The 21,073-nt window shown below is 35.3% G+C and overlaps 2 long non-coding RNA genes and 1 pseudogene across 5 annotated transcripts in view; all 3 read left to right on the forward strand.

Annotated features, from left to right (window-relative positions):
* LOC309659064 overlaps positions 1 to 21,073 on the forward strand; it is a 1,106,759-nt gene that overhangs the window by 776,259 nt on the left and 309,427 nt on the right. The gene's annotated exons all lie outside the window — the stretch shown is intronic.
* Positions 1 to 21,073, forward strand: part of LOC309658935 (coiled-coil domain-containing protein 6 pseudogene) — a 583,785-nt pseudogene that overhangs the window by 499,040 nt on the left and 63,672 nt on the right. The window lies entirely within an intron of this gene.
* The window catches only part of LOC309659008, a 637,438-nt gene that overhangs the window by 421,057 nt on the left and 195,308 nt on the right, over positions 1 to 21,073 (forward strand). For all 3 annotated transcript variants that reach the window (XR_014262491.1, XR_014262492.1, XR_014262493.1), the window contains one exon: positions 7,796 to 7,911. This is a non-coding gene — a long non-coding RNA (uncharacterized lncRNA). The remainder of the gene's footprint in view (positions 1 to 7,795; positions 7,912 to 21,073) is intronic.

Below are 21,073 nucleotides of genomic sequence, written 5' to 3' on the forward strand. Positions count from 1 at the left end.
TGATCCTTTTGACATATTGTTGGATTTGGTTTGCTAATTCTTTGTTGAGGATTTTGCCTGTATGTTCATTAGTGATACTGTCCTGTTATTTTCTCTTTTGTGATCTGTTTGTCTGATTTTGGTATCAGAGTGATGCTGGCCTCATAGAATGAGTTCAGAAGCACTCCTTCCTCTGCAATTTTTTGAATAGTTTGAGAAGGATAGGTGTTACCTCTTCTCTAAATGTTTGGTAGAATTCACCTGTGAAGCCATCTGGTCCTAGACTTTTGTGTGTTGGGTGTTCATCTCTGGCAGTCTTGGTTCAAATACCACCTACCCACCTTTCTTACTAAATTTTTACAGGTTTTCTTGAATAGATATTTCTTCATCCAGTGTTTGTTAGGATTATTTCTAGAGACTTTCCATGATTATGTCATTTTTATAACTTTTACAAGTTTTACTGGAGAGTGGGTCAACAGAACTCCTTATGCTGTCATGCCAGAAGTCAGTCTCCTGTTGTTTTAAACCATTAAGTTTTGAGGTGGTTTACAGAGACTCTGATAGATATTAAACACAGGGAAGTGACTAGATTTGAGGACTAACTTGGTAATATAGGCACAGCAGATGGGAGTTAGATTGTAGAGAGTGGGCAGTTTTCAATATCCAAAGCATAGTTGAGGAATTGGATTATGATATGTGGGTGAATAATAATTTTTTTTTCTGGGAAGAAATACTAGGAAGATTTGTAGCACAGACTTTGAAGAATAGATGTATTTTTATTATTCTTTGAAGTAGGTCTACTAAGAAGGAAAGTCGACAAGGTAAATATCTGAGGTGTTTTCTCTAACTAGAGAATGAGTATTGAAGAGTCTGTAAAACTTGGTCACTTAATTTATGGTTATTGTAGCAGTATTCAAAGTTATGTTCTTCAAAGCAGAGGTGTAGGAAACAATTTGGGTTATTTCTCCAAGGTGTGATGTAAACATATAAATAAGAAAATTTAAGATATTGATTTTAAAGACTGACTTATCATGAAACTTGGGGCATAATTCTGAAATAAAAATGGGTGTTTATGAATAGGAAGAAATTGAGGAGTCATTGCACTCAAGGTTCCAGTGAGGTCAAAATAGGAGAAGAATGTGACAAGAGGTCTGAAATAAGAGGAGATTGTTGGAGATTAGTTCATTTAATTTGATGGAGAAAAAACAGGGTTTGATCACAAGAGTGTATAGGTGAGAAAGTGAGAATGAAGTCATTGGAAAGGTGAAGGTCAAAGAAATGAGAAATTTTTATTGTGTGTAATGTACATTGAAACTTTTAGGATGATGGCTAGAATTGGAATAGAGATGAAAACAGTGAACTATGTTATAACATGTTATGTGAATAAGGAGAAGAAGTAGGGTATCAACAAATGGCAGCAATAGGGAGGGATTTAAATTTCTAGTGGCATGAGCTACAAAATAATTTTGTTTTAAGTCTAACTATTCAATGTTATGGAATTACTTTAGTGGATTAAGATTTTTTTCAGGCATGAAAATAATGTAGTTCTGTATTTTTAACAGAGAACTTCCTAATACCATGTCAGAACAGCATGAATAGTATAATTTAATTTTTATAAAATTATGAATCAAATCAGAATAATATAGACAGAAAAGGTTAATCGTGATAACCCCTGTGGAGTAAGACTGTCTGATTTTTTTTGTTCATTTTTATATATTGTTTAAAATATAATGAGCACACGGTATTTTGAAGTTCAGCAAAGAAACGGTAAAACACATTTTTAATTTAGAAAACAAAATATAATTAACTCTAATCTTTCATCAAGTTAATCATTTATTTTATCCATAGAAAATGCAAATTACAATTATAAGTCATCTATACAGCTTTATGTAAATGTACAATAAGAAAATAGAAAAAGGAGTTTCAGGAAGCTTATACACCACAGTCTCAAGAAAATTTGAATGCATATTACTCAAAAGTAAATAAATTTGAGCATGGTTTTTTAATATGAGCTTTGCTTTAGGGAGAACTTGAACATGTAAATGTAGAAATTTGTTACTTCCTCTATTTGCCGCTAAAAATGTATTTTCAAATTATAGATATGTGATAGTAAACTTCTTTAAAAAATGGAAAAATTAATTAAATAAAAGTAATAAGGTTATTTTGTATCTGAGAATGGATAGGGAGGAAACTCATAATCTAAAAAACTAGTTATATTCTAGATTCTGATACAGGAAATTTAGTTATATGCTCAAGAAAGAGATTACACAGAAGTGAGATTACAACTTCTAATAATACTGAAAACTAGGAATGATAGTTACAAGTATGTGGGTTTCCAAAAAAGAAAAGTTTGGATTGGGGGACCTAGGGCAGAACAACATAGTCAAGTAAGCAGATTTAGGAAATTTTCTTCTATGTTATTTCTCATCCTAACTTCAAGGACTGGGAGGTAGAGGAAGGGCTTGCTAATCACAGGATGTCAAATTTCAACTATTTTTATTTGAATTTTCTTTGAGACATAAAGACAGTATATGTCAGCCATCTCTGCATTCCAAAATGAGGTAACTCATGTAATTAAGGTGCTCGAAAACAGGTCTACAACTTCCTTGAGCCTCTTATTCTCCTCTTTGACAGTCTTTCATTGCAATCCTTCTGGCATTTTCTAATTTACTTTCTGCGGGCTATCGCTGTCTCTAATTTCGGGAGCTAGCTAGCTAGCTGTGTGTTCATTCACTCATATTCTGGAGTCCTTGAAAGGATGTTACATTTTAATCCTGGAGGAGTATATCCATATTAGTAAACTCTCCCTTCTCCATCTTCATGTTCCACTGCCCCTGATCCAGCACCCTTGCGATCTAGTTCTTTATATAGTTTCTCGATTCCAATTAGTATATGTTAGCTAGGTTTTGCATTTCCTTTTGGATATAGTCCCTTTCCGTTTTTTTCAGTCTCAGCGCATCCCTTGCTTGGTTATGTAATGACTTAATCTAGTTATTAGCCTGGTGGCCAGGAATGGATGTAGAAGTGGACCCTGAGCAAGGCACACATTGCCTTGGTGAGGAGAGGTGTCTAAGAGGAGGACACACTAGCTTTAAAAGAGAGTAGTGGGCCACTTTTCCCAGTTGAGAAGGTTCAGGGGAATATGATTTAAGATTTTCCCATCTATCCACCTAGATGTCTTCCTCTAACATCTCAAGGTCCCAATCGATAGCCCTGTCCTTGGTATAGCATATCTATCTGGCTTGAGAATTTAACTATCTCTGGATCTCTACTACTCTTATCACTAAGCCCTAGCCTGCCCTCTAGCCTTTTGTGCCCTTGAACTGCAGGAGACTAGTCTTTTTACAGGCTGCCAAAAAGGTTGCCAGTTTCACAGTTGGCTTCTAATCAAAAAATAATAAACTTCAACATTTCATTTTTTCATGAACATTGATTGCCCCCAGATAAGCGAACCAGTTCCATTGCCCTCATATTTACCATTTTTCCCATATTTTCCCAATACTTGACCTGTTGTGCTCACTAGTACTATTCTCTTTGCCACTATGTCAGCCCTGTTCTTCACCTGAGAAAACTGTAACCATCACATTGCTACCTTGTACCAGGGACAGTGTGTGCTCTACCTATTATCAATGTTTTTTAGTCTAAAAATCCTATCTTAGCATCTGCTCTATTGGATCCCTCTGGTACCAACTCTTGAAAATCTGGGTGTGTGGGAAGCTGACTGAGATGGGGACTGGTACAGATAAAATGTGTTTGTGGATGCTCTCAGGATCAGCCTCTGTAGGGGAAAGAAGGAGGAAGAATTGGGTGGAGGGAGAAGTTGGGTTGCAAACACATTTCTTGGGAATTCTGAAGTTGAGCTAGCCCTTCAGAACTGTCCACAGTTGCTGCAAGGCCAGACATTTATACTCCAAGTAGACTTATTATTTCCAGGGAGCATGAACTTGGGCAAGTCACCTCTCTTCAGATGAGGGCAGTTCATAAAGAAGGCTGATAGAGAGGACTGTCAGCTGGCTACAGTCCCAGAAAACAGGAAAATAAGTCCTTCATTCCTGAAGAAGAATCTTAATGGCACATTAGAGCATTTGCTAGGCTCCTCTTAGTTACTCATTCAAACTGAGCATATAACATGGTTGGGGAGGATATTAGAAGAGGGTTGTTCAAGGAAGCTGTGAGTGTTTCTGTCTCCACCTCCTTCTCCCCTTACTCCTCCCTATGCACATGCTCTTTTTCCTACCACTTCCCTACAGGGTAATTTTCTTCTACTTAAAACCTAAGAAAGGGAGCTTTAATTGGTCCACGTAGAGAACTTGATGTATATCTCCTGGAGCTCGCAGGATACTGAGACTGGTGTCTGACTCATACTGGCTAGCTGCCTTCTGTGAAGAATAAAGCAATCAGTTATTTGGCGTTAGCTATGGCAATACATTCAGGGTCTACCATAACCCAGTCTCAAACCAGTGGTTGTTTGTCAAAAGGTGAAGAGTTATTTGCAGAGGGTGATGTAGCATTGTTTCCAAACCCTAAAAGTGCACTGCTATTTACCTATAGAGGCCCACCTAAAGATTCCTTACAATGCCCTATCTGTCACAGATACCTCCAGGACAATTTAATCTGTTGGATCAGACAGCCCAACTAGCAGAGTGGATTACACTGTACCCTGGAACTGTAGCAGAGCCTTCTCTTGTTCTGGGTCCACACAAAACTGTCAGCCTTTCAGATAACTTGACAGATGAGTAGAATTAGTCCACCAAGTGAAGTATGTATTTCCTTTAAAAATTCAAATAAGCCCACCAGGTGATATTCCTCTTCCTTAGTGGGATGAAGAGCAGCCTGCTCTTCACTATGGAAAGACTACACCATGTAATCACCAAGATGCTGAGATCGCAGGCCCCTGAATCTTTGTGGGATTTATTCCAAACCCCATGCTATGCCTGTGTCTTACCAAATTGCTGTCTATTTTTCACCAGGTACAGTCAGCACAGTGTTATCAGTATAGTACACAATATAATGTCCTGTGGATTGGAGAGGTAATTGAGGTCCCTAAAGGCTAGATTATGACATAGGGCTGGAGATGATGTAGTCTTGAAGAAAAAAATATGAGCTTGTATTGATAGTCCTGTCATCTGAAAGCAAGCTACTTCTGATAGTCTTTACTAGCAGGTATAGAGAAAAAGTATTCACTAAATCAGGTGTCAAAAGATATGTTGATTTGTTCCAGCAATAAAATCATACTTGAAAAGCAGCTGCAATTAGAGTCAACATCTGATTAGATTTAAAATAATCCACTATAATTCTCTAAATCACATTTTACATGCACCAGCCAAATAGGTGAGTTGAAGTCGTATACGTTAAGAATCACCATCCTTGCACCTTCAGTTCCCTGGTGATGGCACTGATCTTTGTAATCTCTCTAGGAATGTATTATTACTTTCAGTTTACTATTTTAGTAAGTAGAGGCAATTCTAGTGACTTTCACTTAGCCTTTACTATTATAATAGCATGATCTCCATAGGTCAGGGAAGTGACGTGGGATTATGCCAGTTGCTGAGTATCTTTATTCCAATTGTTCATTCTGGAAGTGGGGAAACAACCAAAGTTGGAGCTGAGAGCCACTGGACCCACTATGAAGTGAACTTGAGCACTGTGAGTTTCTAGGAATTAGTGTCAGTTTAGAGCCAGTGTTCAGTAATCCCAGAAAAGTCTTTTTATTTCCTCTTCCCCAAAGCACAGCCACACTGGTAAATGACTTCAGATACATTTGGGAAAATTAGAAGAAAAAATTTACAGTATAAAACTTTGTGTAGCAATGTCTTCTTCAAGAGTACTTGGCCTCCTTTATTCAAGCTTTGGGCTTGTGAACTGACAAATTTAGGAATTGGTGAAGGAGCTATGATCCTCTCATGTTGTAATTCAAGTCAGATTCCTGTTCGCCAGACCTAGTGATTTTCCATTTAGACAAATCAAGTAAGATTTTAGGAAGCTGGCAATCTATTTCAATTTTAGGGAGGCTATGATCAACTAGCCAACACCAATGATCTCTGATTATACTTGGCTCTGCTTCTCATTACTGTGAATATACTTGCCTTGTGTTTGGTGATTAAATGCTGGCCTTTTACCCTTACACAATCTACTAATCTCCATTGTATTTGGGAAGCTCAGTTTGATGATAACAGTTTTTATGGTAAGTCCAGGTCTACAGTGGGTAGCCAGCACTGAAATCTTCAAGGACACTGTTGCTCCTTCCACAGATGCTTTCCACATAGTGTTGGTGAAGAGACCAACTCCTGGGCCCTCCAAGTAAATATTTAGGCGATTGGTAATCAGGTTCTCCTCATGTAACATTCCAATGTCCCTGTTTTCCCTTATATTGTGCCAATGATATCCTGGTATTTCAAGTTTATTTAGTATAGACCACATTTGGCTCCTGGTTTCAGTCAACAAGTCAAACAAACTTCTCCAGTCATTCCCAACTACCTGAGCTAATACATTGAATCCAAATGTTTGTAACATTCTTCATCCAAAGAGAGTCTAACTTCTTCTGTCAGGAGAAGAAAGGTTGCTTCTACTGTCGAATGAAGCTCAGCAGAATTTAGGGATTTAATGTCTCCAGTTTCACCAAAGTCAGCCTACTTGTCCCAATTCCCTTTTCAGCATCTTACTCCTTCCCAATGACTGCTCAAACTTTAATATTACAGAACCCACAATTTTGGGAATACCATTTCCATTGTAATTCAACCATCTTTAGAATTAGACTTTTCATCTGTTTTACAGAAATTTTGGCCCTGTCACTACAAGATGTAGTGTTTCTTTGGGGGCAGCCATCGAATCTTTCTGGTCCTTTATCCAGATCTTGGGCTGAGAATTTCAAACCCTTCATTAACATTTTTCTCCCCAAGTTCTTCAATGCACTTAGAAAAACCACCCGTTCCAGTAAGATATATGCCTTAGTTTCACTATAGTATTCGATAACTAGCTACTTGCTCTCCCAAAGCTTTGCCTTCTGTAGGTACTTTACAGGTGTCTACAGATGATGATTAAGTATCTGATTTATCAATACTTTCCTTGGGCTATGTGAGTTCTATTCACCAATGGAAATAGAGTCAGTGATACCTTTAATCTTATCAGATCAGAAACCAATTCCAGATATTTTAGAGCCAATCCTGAGAACTCTTTTCTGAGGTCTTGTTCCTCTGGAACATTCCTGTCCAGTAAAAGTATGTGAGCCACAAGTGCAAACTACCTCTGTATTGTTAAAATATTTAGTAGCCACATTAAAAATGTAAAAAAAAGGTGAACTTAATTTAAATAATTTAATTTAAATCACTATATATATATATATATCATTTCAACATGTAGTCAATATAAAAATTATTAATGAAATGTTTTTATTTTTTCTTCCTGCCTTTGAAATCTTGTGTATTTTATAGATGCAACACATCTCAATTCTGACTAATCACATTTCAAGTTGCTCTACAGCCACATGTGGCTAGTGGGTTCTGTGTAGGACAGCACATATCTAGAACTCCTTCCATTCACAGTTTCTGTAACAGTTTGATTAAAGAAGCAGAACAGCATAAGTGATACAGAGTAAGAGATTTTTATATAAGGACTAGTACTTGCACTATTATTGAACTTGGAATAGGTATCTCTGTGATGCTCTGATATTGAGAGTGAAACCATTAGCTATTAGCCATTAGGTATCAGTCAGATCAGTAGTAGAAAGGAAAGCTGGATACATACAATACCTAGGATAATGGACCCACTACAGTGAACTTGGAAGCAACATCATTCTCTCTGTCTCCAACTACTGCAGGGAAAACAGGAAGGTGAAGCTGCAGCCCTTTACCACGACTTGCACACTCACCTGGCCCAGAACTATAAGAAGCTGGAAGGAGGCTCCCCATATCATCAAAATGAGACAGCAGATCGGTGAGTACAAGTGTGAGATGCCACAATGCATGGTACTCTACACTAATCTCCTGAGCATAAAAAATATGGCTGCTGCTTCATTTCTACTTTCCAAATTCATTCAAATTGTATTTGTGGCCAATATGAATCTAGAACCATACAGTACAAGAAATTATGAAACATTCTCATCCTGATTAAGGTGACACAATAATAAACCACTTCAACTATGTTATGTTAAAAGTTTTTAAATTAACAAGTTGAGAAATAAAATTTATATGTAACATCACAGGAAAGATTAATATCACTAGTCATTTATAAAACAATATTAACCACCAGTGAGTAAATTGAACAATAATCATTCTCAAAACATAAAAGAAAGCTATGAAGGGTCACAAAAACAAAGCCTTGTTTCTAAAACAAAAATGCAAAAGAAAAATATATAGCTAACAATTTTGTATTTTTTGCAGTCAGGGTGCTATGAACATGCTGTTGCTGGGTGGCATAAAAATTGGTATAAAATTAACAATATATAATTTTGTAAAATGTCTCATGGCTTTAAAATGTTTCTATTCTTTACTGTACTAATTCCACTCATTTGTTATCATACTTTAAAATGTATAAATTTTACAAATATCCAAAACAAAAGAATAATCATATAAAATACTTATAAAATATGTAAAAGTGATAAAAGTCAGATACATCACCATGTGTATAGTTATAGTATGGTTCCAGTTTTTTAAAATAAACATTATAATGGCATATTTCTCCGCTTGGAAAAAGAATCTTGGAAGGAAATATTTTAAGATGTTAACAGATGTTGTAAGTTATATTTAATTAATTTATTATACTTTCTTCTCTTTTCTAACATTTTTGAGATTTTCCTGTGATTACTAAATTCTAAAGACTAATCAATATCGTTAAAATGTTTACATTAATTTAATGGCGTTTTCTCAAACTGTTCTGTACGCACCAGATAGAGTTACATCCTTTTTTTTTTTTTTTTAATAATGGATCATAGGTGATGCTTTAGTGGATACTCTTAATAAGTTTTCTAAAGTATTTGTACCAATTTATACTTCTACCAGCATTTAATGAGAACTCCAATTGCTCTACACTCTTGGTAATACTCAGTGTAGTCAGTCCTTTTTGTTTTAGCCATTCTTGTGGGTGTGCAGTGGTAGTTCACTGGTGTTAGTTTGCTCTTTGCTGAGAAGTAATTAAGTTGATCACCATTTCATATGCATACAAGCAATTCACATATCCTCTTTCGTGAAAGTATTTTTCAAATCCGTTGTCTATTTTTATAGAGTTTTCTCTCTTTTTTTTGTAAGAGATTTTTTATGTGTTGGATACAAGTCCATCTCATGTATATGTATTGAAAAAAGAAAAACCTTCTCCCATTCTATACCTTGCATTTTCATTTTCTATTTTTTTAATTGAAAATAATGTCTTAATTTTAAAGTAGTTCAACTTACACTTTTTCTTTAGGGTTAGTGCTCTTCATGATTAATATCCTATTTAAGAAATCTTTGCCTATTCTAAGGTCAGGAAGATATTTTTATATGTTATCTTCTAGAAGCTTTACTATTTGCCTTTCACATTGAGGTCTATGATCCATCTGACTTGATTTTTGTATATCACGTAAGGTAGGATTTAATATTGTTTTCCCTAAATGGATTACCTTGATTAAGCATCGTTTAGTTTTCAGATTCCATTTCATTGCAGTAGTGATTTTGCCTTAAATTAGATGGCTATGTATGTGTGGATCTAAATCTATATACTTTCTTCTATTCCACTGGTGTCTTTGCCTATCCTGCATCTATACCACATTGTGGTTGTTGAATACTGCAGCCTCATAAATAGTCTTTATATCTAGTAGTATACAACCTTTAACTTAGTTCTTCTCCAATTCTTTTCTTAAAATTGAGATAAAATTAACATATAATATTATGTTAGTTTCAGGTGTACAACATAATGATTCAATATATGTATATGTTGCAAAATGATCACCACATTATGTCTAATTAACAGCCATCACCACACAGTTGCAATTAATTTCTTGTGATGAGAACTTTTAATATCTACTCTCTCAGCAACTTTCAAATATACAGTATTTTTTTTTTTAATTTTTATTTATTTATCTATTTTTGGCTGTGTTGGGTCTTCGTTTCTATGCGAGGGCTTTCTCTAGTTGCAGTGAGCGGGGGCCACTCTTCATCGCGGTGCGCGGGCCTCTCACTATCGCGGCCTCTCTTGTTGCGGAGCACAGGCTCCAGACGCGCAGGCTCAGTAGTTGTGGCTCATTGGCCTAGTTGCTCTGTGGCATGTGGGATCTTCCCAGACCAGGGCTCGAACCCGTGTCCTCTGCATTGGCAGGCAGATTCTCAACTACTGTGCCACCAGGGAAGCCCCTACAGTACAGTATTTTTAACTGGAGTCACCATGCTGAACACTACATCCCCAGGACTTATTTTATAACTGGAATTTTGTACCTGTTGAACACTTTCACCCATTTCTCCCACCCATAAGCTCACTCCCTGCCTCTGACAAGCACCAATCCTTTTCTGTATCCATGAGTTCGCTTTAAGATTTTTGTTCTTGTTGTTTTGTTTGTTTGTTTTTGCTTTAGATTTCACATATAAGTAAGATCATAAGGTTTTGTCTTTGTCTGATTTATTTCACTTAACATGGTGCTTTCAAGGTCCAACCATCTTGTTGCAAATGTCAGGATTCACTCTTTTTTATGGCTGAATAATATTCCATTGTGTATATGTACATACCACATTTTCTATATCCATTCATTCCTTGGTAGACACTTAGGTTGTTTTCATGTCTTGGCTATTGTAAATAATGCTAAAATAAATGTGGGAGTGCAGATAATCTTTTTGAGTTTGTGTTTTCATTTCTTTTGGATAAATGCCCAGAAGGGGAATTGTTGGATCATATAATAATTCTATTTTTAAATTTTTTGAGGAACCTCTGTACTGTTTTCCATAATGGTTGTACCAATTTGCATTCCCACTAAAAGTGCACAAGAGATCCCTCCTCACGTCTGCACCAACACTTGTTATTTCTTGTCTTTTTGATAATAGCCATTCTAACAAGTGTGAGGTGATGTCTCATTGTGACTTTGATTCACATTTCCCTGATGATTAGTAATGTTGAGCACCTTTTCATGTACCTGCTGGCCATCTGTATGTCTTGTTTAGAAAAATGTCAACTCAAATCCTCTATCCAGATTATTTTTTTTGCTATTGAGTTGTATGAGTTCTTTATATATTATAGATATTAATTTCTGATCAGATATATGATTTGCAAATATTTTCTTCCATCCCATAGGTTGCCTTTTCTTTTAGTTGATGGTTTCCTTTGCTGTGCAGAAGCTTTTTAGGTTGATGTAGTTCCATTTGTTTATTTTTGCTTTTGTTGCTTTTGCTTCTGGTGTCAAATCCAAAAAAATCATTGCCAAGACTGTGAAGGGCTTACTGCCTATGTTCTTTTCTAGGAGTCTTATGGTTTCAGGTCTTATGGTCAATTCTTTAATCCATTTGAGTTTATTTTGTTTCTGGTATAAAGTTGCAACCATTTCTGACACATAATGGATCAATTTCTTAACTTCAGGTTAAAATTTTCATGGAAATCTGAATATCTGTTCATTTCCCCCCACTACTTAGTGATTACTGATTCTTTTGTTAGGTGTGAAACTTCAGTTAAAATATGTGGAAGATTGTGTAAAGATCCCAGATTTCACAATATATGATAATATATGTATATATCATTTAACTTTTAGCTGGAAACTGGGAGAGAAGGGAAGAATTATTTTCAGTATATAAATTAATAAATACATAATCTGATGTATTATACATGAATAAATGGCTTAATTTCAGTGCAATAAATTGAGTGATTTTAAGGAACATAAAAAGCACACAGAAAGGCAAAGTTATGAGTACAGAGGAACATACTAGACTATTTTGACCTCCCACACCAATTTGTTCACATCCTTGCCTCTACAGTTTCTCTCTCAGCCGTGCTATTTTATCATGGTCCAAAATGCGGGGTTTACCTCTCTTGCAAGATAATCTTGTTATAGACAATCTAGTTATTGAATGTTTTCAGCTCAGAAAAGTGTTGTTAATGGCTCTTTGTGGCATTTCAAATCCATCATATATATATGAAACACAGAAATTTTTCTTTCCTCAAACTTATGGTGATTACTTTGTCTAGAAGTCATAGTGTTTCACAGAAAACAAAACAAACAAACAAACAAACAAAAACTTGCTTACCTGGTAAAGCTTTCTCAACTCTTTTCTCTTGTTACTTTTCCTTAAAAAGAAAAAGGGTTTGATCGACAGAGGATTTATTCTAACAACCAATGTCTTTCTCACTTAGAAGGATATTTTTATAGCATTTCTTGAGCAACATTATCTTTCATATCAGACTGATGTGACAAAATAGGAGGTTTCAAAACAGCTTTGATATATAAATTTAAATGCTGCTTATTATCATCCCTCCAAAGTGTTTTCCACCTGAAATAAAAAGGTACATTCTAAGCTTGTTCATAGAAGGAAAAGACTTATGTTTAGTATCAAAGGAGAACTTAAAGCTTGATCTTTCAGATAATCCAAAAGACACACTACAGTTCCACAAGGAATACTTCTCCAGATAAGTTTACTTACTGTCAGAATAAATGGTGTATTTGAAGGAAAGGGTAATAGCAGGTGTGAGAGCAGAAACTGTGAGTTTGATTCTGTGTCAGGGATCACAGGGAAGGTCTGCAGTTAGTACACAACAGAGGCAATCAGTTCAAGTTCAGAGAGAGAGTGGGAAAGAGAAATACAAAAGAAAAGACTCTAATAAGTAGAGGGCTTCAAGAAAGCACTGTATATGACACTACCAATACATGCTGCTGGGTCTATTCTATTCAGAGTGAAAGCCCACGTTGCTGACGTTCACAGGTGCTTCCTACTTTGTGCTCCTGAAGCACTTTGAAATGTGTGTGTTGGCTCATTTCTCCTAGTGCTTTGTTTATGGTCAGCTGGAAGAGTCGGACATGAGAACTAATAATTTCATTGAAACTATCTTGTTCTTCTGTTTCCTTAACACCTAACTTGCATTGTATTAGATCCTTATCATTTCTTTGTTTAAATTTGTTTTTCTTTATTTTAAATTATATCTGACTTAAAACTCAGATTTTTTTCCCATTCTCCTTGAATAGGTTAGAGGGATGTGGCTGGAGGCATATCTGAGAGGAGAAAGATATGATTTTAGTTAAGGCTACCAAGCAGACTTTTGTTTACCTGAGTAATGGATACTTAGTGAAGAGGAGAAGTGAATTGTTTAAATGAAAGGAAGGATTTTGGAGGCTTAATAGAGAGGAGATAAGGCACATGACAGGACAAAAGAATCTGAGTGAGAATAGGAAATTCTAATGGAGAATTTAAGTACATTTTGCTGTATGGTGTATAGTGTAAATTTTCTTATCTATTGCCTTAGGGAATCTTCAGTAAGATATCTACTTTTTATTGATCCATTTTGAAACTGAAATTGCTTTAGGAGCTGTATCCAAGTACCAAGTCTTGAGTCAAGATGGGTGTTGAGAGAAAACAGGCAGACCACAGAATATTGTTAAAACCATTTTATAAGGAGTAAGTAAAATAGCTCCTTTGTGAGACTGACAGTTAAATGTATAATCATGGATATCATTACTAAGTTTTAACAACAGTTAACATTTACTGAGTACCTATTATATACTAGGCATACACTAACAACTTTCTATGCATTATTCCATTTAATCCACAGTAGGCTGCTGTAATAGTTTGTTACAGTAATGACCCCCATGAGTCCCCACTCCCTTTTCTGTTCCCTTCTAACACTGACTCTAAGTTTGGCAGTCTGACCTAGTATGACATCAGCATAGGGGATGAAAGTAGACTTGATAAGCACTTAGACGTTCGTGCTTGCCCTCTTGGAATGCTCCTTTTATCACAAAGTGAAGAAGCCTTGCCCAGCGTCCTTGAGGATGAAAGACCCCAAGGAGAGTGAAGGCCAGCTATCCTAGCTAAGTCCAGTCCCCATCCAACTCACTATTTGAAAGCAGCTGCCTGAGTAAGCCCAGGCAGGACTGCAGAATTTAATCTAGGAATTGAGAGAAATAATACATTCTTGTTGCTTCAAGTCATTAAGTTTTGAGGGCATGGATGCTCCCTTACAAAAAAATCTAAATCATGTAACATTGGCTTTGGGATGAGGTGAGGTAAAATCTAGAAAGGAACAAGGACATAGTTGTTGGAGGTTAAAAAAGCAGTGATTAAACTGCTACTGGAGGATAGAATGATGATAGCCCATGTTTTATAGTAGCAAAACAATTGGCAAAATTATCAGCTGTTTTTAAGTGAAAGATAGTGATCTGGCAAAGCAGATTTCCAAACACCATGTTAAAAATTCCAGTTGACCCTCATAGCTGCATAGTAACAAATAACTGGAACAACCCTAGAGTTAAGTACCGTTATTGTTACCAACTTACAGATGAAGGAATTAGGCTTAAAGAGGTAAACTTGCTCAAAGTTATTGCAATGTTATTTGTTATAGGGTAGATTTGGCTCTATTTGTTTATGGATATCCATTTTAGAGTCTATTCAAGTGGGAGGATATATTTCTAATATCAGCATGAAATAGCTATATATGGTTAAAATTTTTGTGAATCATAAACTGTTAGATAGAATGGTGGCAAATTTTCAACGTAATGGAAATACAAAAATTCAATATATCTCATATATTGTAAAATGATATACCCAACGGGTATAAGTTGCTTGCCTAGTTCTTACAACAAATATTTTAAAAAATTATTCATGACATGCAGTTCAACAAGATCTAATCTTATATTATTCATCCTACCTTAAGTTTAAATAATATGACATCACTCAGGACCTTGTAAGTCACCTTTAGTCCAAAGTATAGCAGTAGACACTCAAGAGGTTTCCTTCTGCTCATGTCTTCCCTTACTTAGCTCATTCTCCTTGTTAAATGTCTTTAGATAAACATCTGAAAATACCATTTTCAGGTTATATATATACTAAAATATTTTTAATAGTTTCTCTCTGGCCAAATTTATTTATTCTAGAACTACATTTCACCTCAACCTATGCTTCCTTTTATGTAACTCTTTTTTTAAATTTTTATATAATTTTTAATGTTTACTTTCCATTTAGAGTTATTGGCTATATTCCCCATGATGTACAATGCATCACTGAGTCAATCTTATACCCAACAGTTTGTACCTCTTAATCCCTCACACCTATATTGCCCCCCCCCAAAAAAAACTGGTAACCATTAGTTTGTTCTCTATATCTGTGAGGCTGCTTCTTTTGTTATATTCACTAGTTTGTTGTATTTTTTAGATTCTACGTATAAGCAATATCATACAGTATTTCTCTTTCTCTGTCTGATTTATTTCATTTAGCATAATGCCCTCCAAATCCATCCATGTTGCTGAAAATGGCAAATTTCATTCTTTTATCCATTCATCTGTTGATGGACACTTAGGTTGTTTCCATGTCTTGGCTACTGTCCATTACTCTCTTTTAAATTAGCTCTGTTTATTTGCCAAACTGGTCTAATCAAAGTTTCTTGAGCACATCTCTCATTTACATGCCTGTGTATATTGTGTTCTCTCACCTAGAATGCCCTTCTATATCCTTTATTAAGGTTTATCAGCCATTATTATCTGCTAGCATTCATAGGAGTAGTAAAGATAACAAACTGGTTTTATTTAACATGCCACCTACATCCAACTAGTTGTGTCTTCCTGGGTCACTTCTTTGAAACGATTATTATTGTCATACTCAAGGTGATGGAAGCTTCCCAAGACACACTACAATTTGTTCAAAGCCCAAGGGCGAAAAAAAAATCGTTGTCTTCACAGTGTTCATTCTGTATACAGACCGATAGAGCATGATTTCTGAAATAATTCAGATAAAAAAACAGTAAACTTTTGTGAATAAAAGGTTTGCTTCAGATCCATTCTGATTATACCCCAGCAGATGTATGGAGACACACATTACAATTTTCACCTTCTTAACATTTATTTGGATGTTTGAAGCTATGTAGTCCAAACATTTCAGACCTTTAAAAAATTTGGCATTGATGACATGCAGCCAAACATTATTTAAGACACTAAAGTATATTAAGTATGTATGGTTGGTTTATTGGTGAGGTAGAATTAGTTAACACTACTAGAAATAGCCATAGTGGAATCTAACTTTGCATTGTCATAAATATAGCTCAACTAGAAAATGGAGTTTATTTAAGACAAAATTGAACTGGTAAACATTCCTAAACCATTTCCACATTAAAAAATAGTTACTAAAACTTTCAAAATGACAGAGATTTGTAATGATATCTTGTTTTTTCTATAACAAAATATTAACTAAAATTAATCAAATCAAGTTTTAGAGTCTAGAAACTACATCTTCCAGTTAACTTGACAATTTGAGATGACATCATTCTAAGGAATAAACTCATTTTTTACATACCAGACAATTGTGATGATAGATTTCTATTCTAATTTTTCATTTAGTTTATATCAAAGCAATGGTAATGAGAAAAGTCTAGTGGTAATGATAGTAATGAATTTGCCTGCATAATTACTGTCACAGGTATAAAATGAATTGAAATTAGCAAATATATTCTTTACTATTTTTTCATGTCATTGTTGAAAAGGAAAAGGCAAGGAAGGGAGAAGGGCAGTGAAATAAAGGCAGGAGGCTCAGACAGAGAAATACAGTTCTTTTAAAATATGTCATTGCCAAATATTGCCTCTTGTTATGGACTGAATGTCTGTTTCCCCCCCTCAAATCCATCTGTTGAAGCTCTGGCCTCCAGTGTGATAGTATGTTGAGGTGGCAGCCTTTGGAGGTAATTAGATTTAGTTGAGGTCATGAGAGTGGAGTCCTCATGACTGGATTAGCGTCCTTAGCAGAAGAGACTAGACAACTAGTTCTCTCTCTCAGCCATGTGAGGCTACAATGAGAAGTCAGCCACCTGCAAGCCAGAAAGAATACTTCCCAGCCTCTAGAACTGTGAGAAATAAATATCTGTTGATTAAACCATCTAGTTTGTGGACTTTTGTTATAACAGCTCAAGTTGACTAATGCACATCTTAAGGGTCAGACTTTAAAAATGTGCATAAACCACTGGGCAACTTCTTGAGTCAGACACTGCAGTCAGTGAAACATTCTGAAATAGCATTAAAATACTGGTAGATATTAAACAGCTGACAGGTTTATTGAAGGAAAAAGTCATTGTGTTCCATGGAAAGGCAAGGACTCTGCATCTTACTTTCATATCCTTGGCCCTAGCACAATGCTCAACTCAGTATATGTCCTCAAAAAGATTCTGTGAATGAATGAATGATATTTCTGTTATTGCATATAATATCCAGTCCAAATAAAAATGGCTGCCTATTGACTTTCAGATAATTAGCAAAATTTGAGAACTTTTTATATTGCAAAATAATGACTGATGAATGTTTGCCTTTATTACTTACCAATTTAGGAGGCCACAATGTTCATTTAAATATACACAAATGAGTGTCTGTGTGTGCGTGTGCCTACATGTGTGTGTGGCTAAATACCCATGACTTAATAGTCAGAGAACTCTTTGTTACTCAGGTTGTATATGTGTACTTTTCATAGATTATTACCTTTATCTAAAGCCCCTTTCCCTTTTTTCTTACCTTTGTCTTCCTCTGCAAATAACCGAGAAACACTGTTTAGTGAGAATATAGGAGATGCCTGATAATTAAAATTTAGGATATAGTTGCAAACACTACCTGAAAATATGGACAATTTTAAAATTCTAAACTTTTTTGTAGTATTAACATAGATGCAGAAAAGTTCACTAATAGTAAGTGTACATCTTCATAAATTTTAACCCATCAAACAAACAAACAAACCCAACATCTAACCACATCCATGTGAAGAAACAGGACATTACCAGAATCCCAGAGTCTCCTCATATCCAACCCATGCCCCAAGAGTCACCTCTAGCTTACTATTTATGGCCGGGTTTGAACTTTACATGAACAGGACGATTGAGTGACATGCCTGGCTCCTTGGGCTCCACGTTATGTCTGTGAGATCCAGCTACGTGTCATGTATAGCTGCAGATTCTTCACTTTCACTACTGTATAGTATTCCATTGGATGAAGATATAGCACAATTTATCCATTCTAGTGTTGATCACACTTTGCTTGTTTTTATTTTATCCATATTAAAAATAGTGTTTATACATGTACTATATATATCTTATGTATATACTTTACATACGTATTTTTTAGGCATTGTTTGGCTTTTACGAATGTTGATTTTTTTTTTTTTACATGTTTTTTGGAGAATGTATACCTATATACCTTTGGGAGGGGAGTTGTTAGTGCAAAAATATGTGTATGATCAACTTAATAGTAAGCTTAGCAAAAAGTTTCCAAAGTAATTGGCCCAAACTATACTCTCACCAGCAGCATGAGACGGTTCAGGTTTGTAGTAAGACTTGGACATTATATAAATTCTAATTTTGATCTTTAAATCTGTCCAGCCACAATCATCTTCTTTCCTCCCAGTCATAAGTTAGAAAAGTAAAAATGGGCAGATGTTCATAAAAGAGGGAGACCTAAAACTTCATTAAATTCTGAAAGTTGTTTAATAGAAATATAATTTTTCAGCTTATTTGGCTGTTTATTAATTTTAATCATTTGATTAAAACAGAGCAGATCTAATGAATTATTCAGAGCAATAACAACACAATTATCTTAATTCTATTTTTTTCTTCTCTATAAAATATCACACACACACCTTTATCTAGATCCTGAGCGCTTGCCAAATAAATAAGTCATTTTTAGTGTTCTGCTAAAAGGCCCCCTAGAAGAAAAAAAGAACAATACATATTCATAAACAAACAAAATTAGAAATCAGTGTTCTGAAAAAGGAGTGCTTGAAAAACACCATGATCTTAAGCTTTACAGAACATATCATTGTACTCAGTGTAGGAGGTGAAGACAAGAGGCAATTTATTCTGCAGCTGGTTTCAAAATAAACACAGCAAAGAAAGATAAGGAGTGAAAGAGGGATAAATCCGCCGGTAGCAAACTTGATGGACAGACAGGCTGCCATTAACAATGCTGTTGCCTTTGTAAGTACAGAGTGATGTGGAGATACCCTGGCATTTATACCGTAGACATGGTCCTTAAAGATTTTACACCTCCAATTCCTTAGAATTATCAGCTATCTCCAGCCTGTCAGTCATCCAAGCAATCTTAGATTTTTAGCTCACAGGCCAGGCAGATTATTGACAAAGCAATCCAGGGTGATATAACACACCCTGACAAACAGCAGTGAGGGGATTGTGTTTACCACGTTCACTGCACCAATTCAGCTAAATTAATTCTTAACACTGAAAGTAAACTTTCTCTTGATAACCATTCACCCCCTACCAGTGTTGTTTTGTTCCACAGCACTAGCTCGAGTGGAAGTATAATAGTGCCCTGATGTAAGTAATTTAATCTGGTGGGGACTAATAGAAACAAGAAAGGTATCTGTCTCCACAGCAAGAAGGCTAATGAGGACATCTGTAAATAAAAAAATCTCTACGTTAGAATCGAGTTAAGGATTTGACTGAAGTACACAAAAGTAGGAGATTTCTAAATTAGGTCTGCCATTCTGTCTTTAGTTTACCCCTTCATCTGGAGAAATTGAATACATAAAACTCAAGTCTAAAAAGCAAAGGTGACAAAACAATAACCATAGAACAAACAAAAGACAAAAAAAGCGATCTAATAAAATTTATCCCAAGCAGCTTTTTTACATTGTATTTTTGCCCAAAGGAAGTTTTAGTGTTTGAGTAATAAATTCTTACAGCAGGGGCAAGGAGAGTTTGGAGGGGCAAAAAATAAATTTCGAAGGCAAAACATCAACACACCCTTAATTTTAGCAGTCGTTTCAGGCACTGCTAACATTCAGAGCTAATTTTTTGAACTATGCTAATTTTAAAAAGTATGTTACCTATTAAATCACTTACAGAACATAAGTGCCATGTGTAATTGCTATGTTGAAATCATTTCTCTGGTCTGTCTCATAGTTTGGATTTGTAAAGCTAATTTTAATAGCATTAGACTAAAATTCACATGTTTTTCCTGGAGAATTCTAATGCTGTAATAATTACATGAAAATATTTTGTCTTTCAAATGCTTTCGAAGTATCTTTGGATGTATATTTATTTACAGAACTGTCTAAATTTCATAAACATAACATGAATATTGACTTTCTTCTAAACTAGGAGTTGAATATAACTTCTACTGTATCAATGGAGAATTTTTATAAAATACATGAATAAATTTGTTTAAAATATATTTATGTCTTTTCCACAATCACAATACATAATAGCTAAAAACAAAAATAATTAAAAATCTGAAAATCAAAGAAATCAAGTGACTCACTAAAATTCCATCAACTTAGCTTCATCTCTTTTCATTTTTGGTGACATGTAGAACTTTTTGCTCATGCATTTATTTTAGAATCTGGTTCCTGTCTTTCCTTTTAAATCCGACCTGGACAAGTACCCCATATATTGAATAACCTCCAACACCCTGACCTTGCTGCTCTTTCTCATAATTGCCAACTTCGTTGCCACCCCAAGGTTTTTATGTCTGCTGCTGCCACCCCCAGGTTTTTGCATGATGAGACTCTTCACAGGAGGCCCTGGAATGTTACCTTCTCCAAGATGCCTTTACTAACCCCCTGATTAAAAGACCATCTTTCATTCTTCTTCTATCCCCTTACGCTGCTTTATTTTCTTTATGAAACGTATCACTACTCAAAATCATACAGTTGATTAACCTATTCACTTGTTACCTATTCCCTCCACTAGGATATAAGGTTCGTGATGACTGGATCTTTGTCCTGCTGTCACTAGGGTATGTCTACCACTGAGGGGGGTTTCCGCATAACTCTGTCAAAAGAATGAGGAGCTGATTCCGATAATGTCAGTGGAAATGTGCGGTAAAAAAAAAATTGGGATTGCATATTTTACACAGTTTACTAGATTGTAGAAAGCAAGAGAGAATAAAATCAAGATTACTATGTTTTCTATCATAGTTACTTAGGACAGTAGATAAAACAATATGTAAAACTTG

The sequence above is a fragment of the Balaenoptera physalus genome, assembly GCF_965194825.1.
Source record: "Balaenoptera physalus genome assembly, chromosome: 3".
Lineage (NCBI taxonomy): Eukaryota > Metazoa > Chordata > Mammalia > Artiodactyla > Balaenopteridae > Balaenoptera > Balaenoptera physalus.